Source organism: Falco peregrinus, chromosome 13 (assembly GCF_023634155.1).
Source record: "Falco peregrinus isolate bFalPer1 chromosome 13, bFalPer1.pri, whole genome shotgun sequence".
Taxonomy (NCBI): Eukaryota; Metazoa; Chordata; class Aves; order Falconiformes; family Falconidae; genus Falco; species Falco peregrinus.
This window is the reverse complement of record NC_073733.1, coordinates 9,491,960-9,499,612: the sequence shown is the minus strand read 5'-3', so window position 1 is coordinate 9,499,612 and position 7,653 is coordinate 9,491,960. Positions and strand designations below refer to the sequence as shown.

Sequence of the window (7,653 nt, the reverse complement as noted above, 5' to 3'; positions counted from 1 at the left end):
CTGCCAGGGCCTTCACGGACCACCAGCTCAGGACTGCCCTTGAGGCTACCCAAGCTGCGGGTGTCTGAAGGTGCTGTAGCCTCTGCACAGTACTCCTGGCATGGTCCAGGCTTGCTGTTCTGCAGAGTCGAGAGTTTAGGCCATGCACTGATCACATCCACCCCCTTTGCCTCAGGAGGTGGGCAGGAGCATGTGGTGGTGTTTGGGACCTGCAGCTCAGGCTTCTGCCTTATCCCCCTGAAATCAGTTTGTCTGGGGGCTCCTGTTTTGTTGCTTGCTTCGGCAGCTCTGGTACTTGCAGGACAGCTCTGCCATGCTGGAGCAGCTGCAGCTCCTGCTCTTGCCTTGGCCCACATGGGCACTGGTGGGATTTTGCTGGTAGGGAGCGGCCTTGCCTCAGCAGTAGGGCATGGCGTGCTGCTGGAAGATATAATTGCAATGTCTGTATTTCGTGCTTGGTGCCCTTGCTCTTTGAATGCAAGTTAACCGTGGCCAGCCAGCTTTCTCTTCTCTTTCAGCCCTGAGCCCTGATACTCACAGCAAGCTGCCTGGGGGAAAATGAACAGAAAATGCAGAAACATGCGTTCCAACAAAATTATCATCTCCATGAGATTTATTTTTTTTTACAAAAAGATAAATATTGCTGAATTTACTTATGCCTTTTAGAGTCCTGATTCCTGTTTTAATTGATCAGCCATTACAATAACTCATGACATTGGTTTAAGTTGATTTTTTTTTCAGAAGGAAAAGAGTTAATCATGACAAACCCAAGTTTCCCTCTGAGATGCTAATTAAATTACCACCTTACAAAAACTGAATCATATCAATCTGTAGTTTCCACAAAACTCTATTTCACCACCTCCCCCCCCCCCCCCCCGATTTTTTTAAGCTGTTATTAGCAATGTTGAAACATGACAAGTTGTGTCAGCCCCTGCTTGAGCTGCCAGAGCTCTCAGACTCTTAGGAGGCTGTGGAGAGAGAAACTGCTTGTGTGAAAGAGGTTTGGAGGAAGGCAAACCTCCTTCTTGTGCTCCTAGGGGAAAGCTGAAACCTTCCCAGAGCTGCAGCAGAGAGGGAGTCCTTGAGGCACCAGACATCTGTCCCACCAGTTGTGGTGGGACTGTTGTTACCTTGCTCTGTGACAAGGTGGTTGTGTCTTCAGCTTTCTGGGGGACCTCAAGGGCCTCAGAAGGATTGGTTGATCTTAACAACCCTTTTCTGGGTGCGCTCAGCTAAGTCCTGTCTTGTCTTTCTAGGATGTGGAGGAGAAACTCAATGCAATTAGTCTTTCGTCTTTTCTTTGTAGGGCCTGAGCCTAGTCAGTGTGGGACTTTGAGAGAGAACCTTATGGCTGGGACTGTCAGCCCAGGTTATGTGGTGACCCCATAGGATCCACAGGCAGGACATGTCCTGGTCAGGGCACCAGGCTGGCAGCCCTTCTTGGAGGAGATGTACCATAGCTAGGAGAGGACAGGGAGGATGGCAAATACAGCCTCAAGGAGGCACAACCAAGCTTACAGAGCAGGTGAGAGAACCAGCTCCTGGTGTCCTCTCCTTGCACCCAGCCTGACGAGGCAGGGGAATGCAGAGGTAGAGCACAAGTGCACTTTAAACCAAAAGACCTTGCTTTTATATATCCAGCAGATCGTAACAGCTGTAATCCTTAAACATGCATTTAATTGAACTGCATGTAAAGTTTCATCATTATTGTTTACTGGGTGAGCAGGAAAGACGGCTCTTACACTGCAGCTTTATGTTTCAGTACATTTTTTCTTTTGGAAAACAATGAAATGTGCTGGACCGCAAGATGGGATATTTGCTTGCAAAATGTCTTTTTGCTATCAAAACTGATTCCAATTGTCAATACAATCACCCACCACTACTGACAAGCTTGGGGTTTTTGTATTTCTGTATTCTTTTACACATGCTCTTCTTTGAGAAAAACAAGCTTCCTAAAACTTTGAATTAACAGAGGTTGACGGTGCCTACATCTTCTGCTCCGTTCAGAGCTGCAGAGTGGTTTGCATGTTCCAGCAAGTGGCATCTCCTGGTATGGCTGACAGATCCTGAGACTGTGGTGATGCTGTCCCCCAGATCCGTCCATGCCTAGTGACAGGGCAAAGACCAGACTTTTTGGTCTCTTGCAGAGAATTGCTGTCTCCTGCTGGCATCAGTGTCTAGGTAGACATCTGCCTGCAGTCCTGGGTATGGCATTTTGAGCAGGACCTTGTCCAGCCATGTTCCAAATTACAGCATCAGGGCAGGTGTTACTCCCCATCAGCTGAGATGGAGCAGCTGACCATGTGTGCCCCTAGCTGACTGCAAATACCCCCTTTGCTGAGTTTGTATAAACCCTGAGTTGTAGAGAAACTAATAAATACAGGCTGATACTACAGAGAGAAGGGATCAGCACTTTCCCATATGCTTTCACAGTCACACGCCTCATCTATACTGTTTTCACACCTTCTCATGCTTAAATACTGGTGCTGAGTGTAGAAGAGCACGGATCAATATGAACACAAATGCTGGTGCCAATTAAAACTCCCACTGGAGAGAAAGGCAGTTTTCCCAGAAGTGTCCTTCTTGTTTTCATGGTTGTATAGCATTGCTAATTTCCCTGTGATGAGTCATTGAAAACATTTATAGAGGTAAGACAGGGATTTCATGCCTTAAATATAACTTCATGTCAGCCCACATGGAGCAACTGCAGGAGCTGGTTGCTGAGTTAGTAAGTACAACTCAGAGCTGATCCCAGCCCCTCCTGACTGATGGGGCTTGCAGCGAGGGAAACAGGGAGTTACAGAGCAGGAAAAGTGTCGGCATGTGTAAGCTGGGACCACAAGACCTGACATCCCAACATGGTGCACAAGTACAGGTGAATGTGGGCTGAAAAAGAGAGTAGGGACTATGGGAAGAAATGGACAGAGAAGGATGCTGCTTCACACTGCTTTTGCAAAGCATCCATGGCAGTGCTAGGCGGGTCTCTGAGAGACCACTGGTTCAGCTCTGCTGACCCATTGGGATGTTCCAAGTGTTTTTATGGCTCCTTTTCCTGCTAAACCTCCTGACCCGGCTTTCAGGCTGTTGTGGTTTCTGCAGATGTTCTTCTATCTTCGCTGTGAATGGGAGGTCACCCCTTACATGGGGCTTGGGAGTTGCTGGGTCCCTCTGTGCCTCCTCGGCAGGCTCACCTTGCAGAATCTGCCTGGACCACTGGGTCCAGGGAACCCCTGTGTGCCTGCAGTGCTTCTGGCAGGGGTGTGCGATCAGGCAGCTGGGAGCTTCAGGCAGGGCAGCCCCAAACCCTTCCTGCTGTAGCAAAGTTCCTGCGCTCTGAAAGCAGCCTGTGCCTGTGGCCTGGGCGTCATGCTGCTTGGGTGGGTGCTGGGATGCCTCCCTGGGCATCTCTGTTGCCTCCCAAATGTGCTACTAGATAAAGCTCTAGTTAAAGAAATCAATAACTGTGGGGGAAGGTTTGCAAAATCCAAACCAGACTACAGACGCAGAATGTGAATCTACGATGCTTCTTGTATGGCGGCTGAACATGGGACGCTCTCCTCGATTGATATGCAAATTCCACATGGCTAATTGGCTTTCTCATCTGTCTGCAAAGAGTGCATGTATAATTTATAAAGGACTGGCTATGTCTGCCCTGAGAACATAATAGCTAATAACATTGAATATTCATGAATTCCACCACCTACTAGGGAGGTAAGACCATCAGTAGTTTTGACACATTGGAGTGAACCATCACAATCTGGTTTTATTTGAACTAAAATGTTCTATGGCACTTTAGGTCTTCAGAAAACATTTATTTCTCTTTTAATCCAGAACATTTAAAGACTCTTTAGATACCAGCTTGAAGTGCCCTGTAACAATTAAAAGACATACTGTGGGTGTGTAGTGGGTGCACTAGACACAGATATATCTTGCCAAGGCATAAAACATTACAGATTTTCCTGGCAGAACTGGGTATATCTTTGTCTTCCCCCATCAGGTTTGCAGCTCCATTTTATTGAAACATACTAGAAAATGGATGTTTTGGGAGGAATAAACAAAGTGGGTTACTGAAATGGTTTCAGTTATGCAGAATAACATTTACTTAAAGTTGAGATCTTTAAAGTTTTGGTGTGCAGGATTGATGCCGAAAAGATGCATGAAAATGCAAACGTGCTAGTTAGAAACGAACTCAACCTTTGTGGGCTATGGGTTTGGAAAATTCAGATGTTTGAATCTACACCACTGATTATATTTAAATTTTAAGTTAAAATCCAGAAGCTGGAGGGAGTGGTATCAGCTGGTCTGTAACTACAGTGAGTGCTGCAACATCAACGAGATTGTTAGGTTTTGAGACTGCAAATTTTGGAGCACCGGCAATTTTATTAGGTCTAGAGACTACTCCTTAACTCAAAGCTGCAGTCTTTGGCCAGCCTAGCAGCTGCTTCTGCATCTGCTGAAGTCAACAGGGAAGCACTCGATGCAGATCATGAGAAGCTAAATCCAGCACAGACCACAAATGGAGTGGCCAATAAAGAAGGGAATGGAGATCTGAGAACAGCATAAAGACCATGTTTATCTCCAGGAAATCAGCAGTATTTCAGACAGGGAGGGATTACTGCATGCCTAGACTTTATGTATATCTGCTCTGCCTCTAGTTAGACTGGTGTCCAATACCCTGGGACACTACACTCATGCCAGGGATGTGAACCTTGCAAAGTTTTTGCCTTGATTCAGGAATGTGGAAAAGGATTCTTAGGTGGAATGTGGAAAGATTTTTAAGTGAGTTTTGTAACCCAAAATAGCATAAGCTGGCTTTTCCTCCATCTTCCTTGGCTCTTATATTAATCCTGTTCAAAGCAGATTTCTTCCACCTGCGATGAGGCAAGTTTCTGGGGATGGAGTCTCTGCTGGTGGACCTCATCTTGACTGACAGCTTTCTCACCTTTCTGCAGCAGTAGAAGGATGACTATGGTTTACCTCAAATGCAGTTCACCCTACTTCACACTCCTGTAAAACACAGGGAAGAGCTGAAGGGTGGAGGGAGGCTCTGTTTTATCTGTCCTGCAGCCAGCACCCCTGTTTGCACGATGTGATGAATTAATGCAGGTGACTGCATGAACTGGTTCTGGAACAGAAGGTTGAAGCTGCTTTGTTAAAGAAAAAACTTATCAGAGAGATTTATATGGTAATAAAACATATTGCACTGCTACTAAAACACACTGTATTTTGAGGCAAGAGCTTTAACAGCATGTGTAGCATAGTGAAGCTGTTCATTTGATGTGCTTCCAAAGATGCTTGTGACATTTAAACACTGTAAAAGTGGAACTTATCAGGTGGCTTGAGGAATGTTCTTGAATTACCTAGGAAAATTTCTATTTCACAAACGTCAAGATTTGGTAGGTAGGACCCCTTGCAATGCACAGTTCTGCATGATTGTGATGGAGAGGGAGTGTCTGAAACAAGCAGCTTTGAAGATCTTACTCTTGCTTTGAATAGTGTGAAATGTCCTCCTAGGCCATCTGCTTCCCCACAACGGGCTCCCTCCCCTGAGCCTGGGTGAGGAGACTTCAAGTACCTCAGTCCCATTTGAGCTGAGGTGTTTCACACCTCAGAATTCTGAACTCAGCCTGAAACATGACCAAATATCAGATGAAGGGCACGGGAGCACTGCAGGACCCTAGGTGATAGATGCATTAAGTCTCCTGGGACTTAATATGCACTATGTATTATGTTTGATGTTATCAGAGGGAGAAAAGCAGGCTGGTGTGAAATAGGAACTGAATCTGAAATGAGTATCATCAGCTATCCAATTTTCTTTAAAAAAGAGAAAAACCCTCAAACTGTGTAGAAAACAAGCCAGTAGCAGCCTCTTCTCCGTGCTTAATGGAAAATTGTTTATCACTTACAAGTGCATGCTGTACCAATAAATCCCAGAAGAAAGAGAAAAATGGAAGAAATTCAGAAAAAATACTAGCTGTGTCAAATCAATCAGTGTCATCAGCTACACAAACAAGCTTTGTCCTGGTGGAGAGTACTGCTCCACAAGTTGATTGGAAGGACGAGGTCTGGTGAGGACTGGGTCTCTTCTAAGGGGGATTATCAAGCAGAAGCGATTACGCACTGTATAGGTAGCTGTTCTCTGGGTCTTGGTGACAGCAATAGGTAGTTTTATCCAGTCTGTCACCTACTGGTGACTCAGCTATCACCTTCCAAAGAGAGAGGATTTTTTCCAAGATCATCTTTTCTTTCTCAGTCTCTCTCTCTTTTTTTTTTTTTTTTTTTTTTCAAATGAAGAGTATTGCGCTCTTCTGTCTGTTTTCCGCAGTGCCCAGACCTTGAGTAGGGGATGGCGGTGTCTTTGGGAGGAGCTTTAATGTCACCAGAGCAGTCTGGTATTTAATTGACTTCTGCACAATGTTTGTTAGAGGATTTGGGGGTCAAGTTCAGTCTGCGATGATTCCTTGTGATGTCCTACATCCCAGTAGGCTTAAAACAAGCTTGCAGCATCCTCAGATTTCTTGCCGCTGTATGCCTAGCAGGGCTTCCAGGGCTTTATCAAAGGCCTCCCATACAGTTATTTAAGTGCCACAAGTGCTTAGCTTGTAGGAGCCATGGGAGTCTTGATCACAGGCAGTGGGAGCCAAAGCCTATGTGTAGTCTGTCTCCTCCAGAGCTTCAGCCCACTGAGTGCAGAGCCACAGGAGGTGCTCCAGAAACTCATGCTTAATTGCAAGCGCTGAAGTTATCTGTGGTTTCAGGGGATATCTTTGGGACTGGGAGCTTAGAGCCTAACGTAAATACATGTGGCTCTCTGGGCTGTATCCTAAGCCAGTAGATAACTTAACAAAATGTGCCTGGCTTCGTTACACCCCTTGAGTTCTGTAACTGAGCATCTTGCAGTGTTGTGTGAGATAAAAAGTCCCATGGGTTTACAACAGTGATCTGCACTTGTAAGTAGGCTGCTACACTGTAGGGCAAGAGCAGCTTGACCTGAAGATACTCTGTATGTGTTTGAGTGAGATCAATCAAGCTGCATTCAGGCCTTGTGTGAAGTCCAGGTAAAACACTGAATGTTTCCACGTTGTGTAATAAGGGTACGTTTCTGTCTCTTCTGTCTGCTGGAGATTGTAACTCTAAATGTCACGAAGGCAGTGTTCAACAACAAATACAATTTTACTTAGCCTGTTTGGGGGATGTGAAACATGTTTTTATGTTGACTTAAGTCCCGATGATAAATGTGGTTGCAGATTCTCTGATGCCTAACAGGATTTATGCAGCACAGATTACAAAGAGGCTGAACTGTATAGTTGAGAAGATGACATTTACTTTAAGTTCACTTTTTACGTCTTTGCTTTCCCGCAGATTAAACTCTTTGTTTTGAACAATAGCCAGTCAGGATGCAACTGAAAATGTCTCAGTGAGATGTGGCCAGAGGGTATTGGAGCATTAAGATGACTAGTATTTCTGTTAAGATCAGTGAAATGCTCTTTTAGGCTTTGTGGAGTTAAAGCGAAGTGCAGAGATGAAGGGGACAGGTCAGCCAACCCTGTATAATGAACGGGTTTTGCTGTGACTTGAGTAGCTCTGCTAAACTCTAAAGCCATTTGGTACATCTCTACTTATATCTTTACTCTGCAGAGTATTGCTTCTGCA

General features: G+C 45.3%; 1 long non-coding RNA gene across 1 annotated transcript in view; it reads left to right on the top strand.

Annotated features, from left to right (window-relative positions):
* The first annotated feature begins 6,886 nt into the window (after positions 1–6,886).
* Positions 6,887–7,653, top strand: part of LOC114013125 (uncharacterized) — a 75,126-nt gene continuing 74,359 nt past the window's right edge. The window contains exon 1 of the long non-coding RNA XR_008749689.1: positions 6,887–7,058. This is a non-coding gene — a long non-coding RNA (uncharacterized LOC114013125). The remainder of the gene's footprint in view (positions 7,059–7,653) is intronic.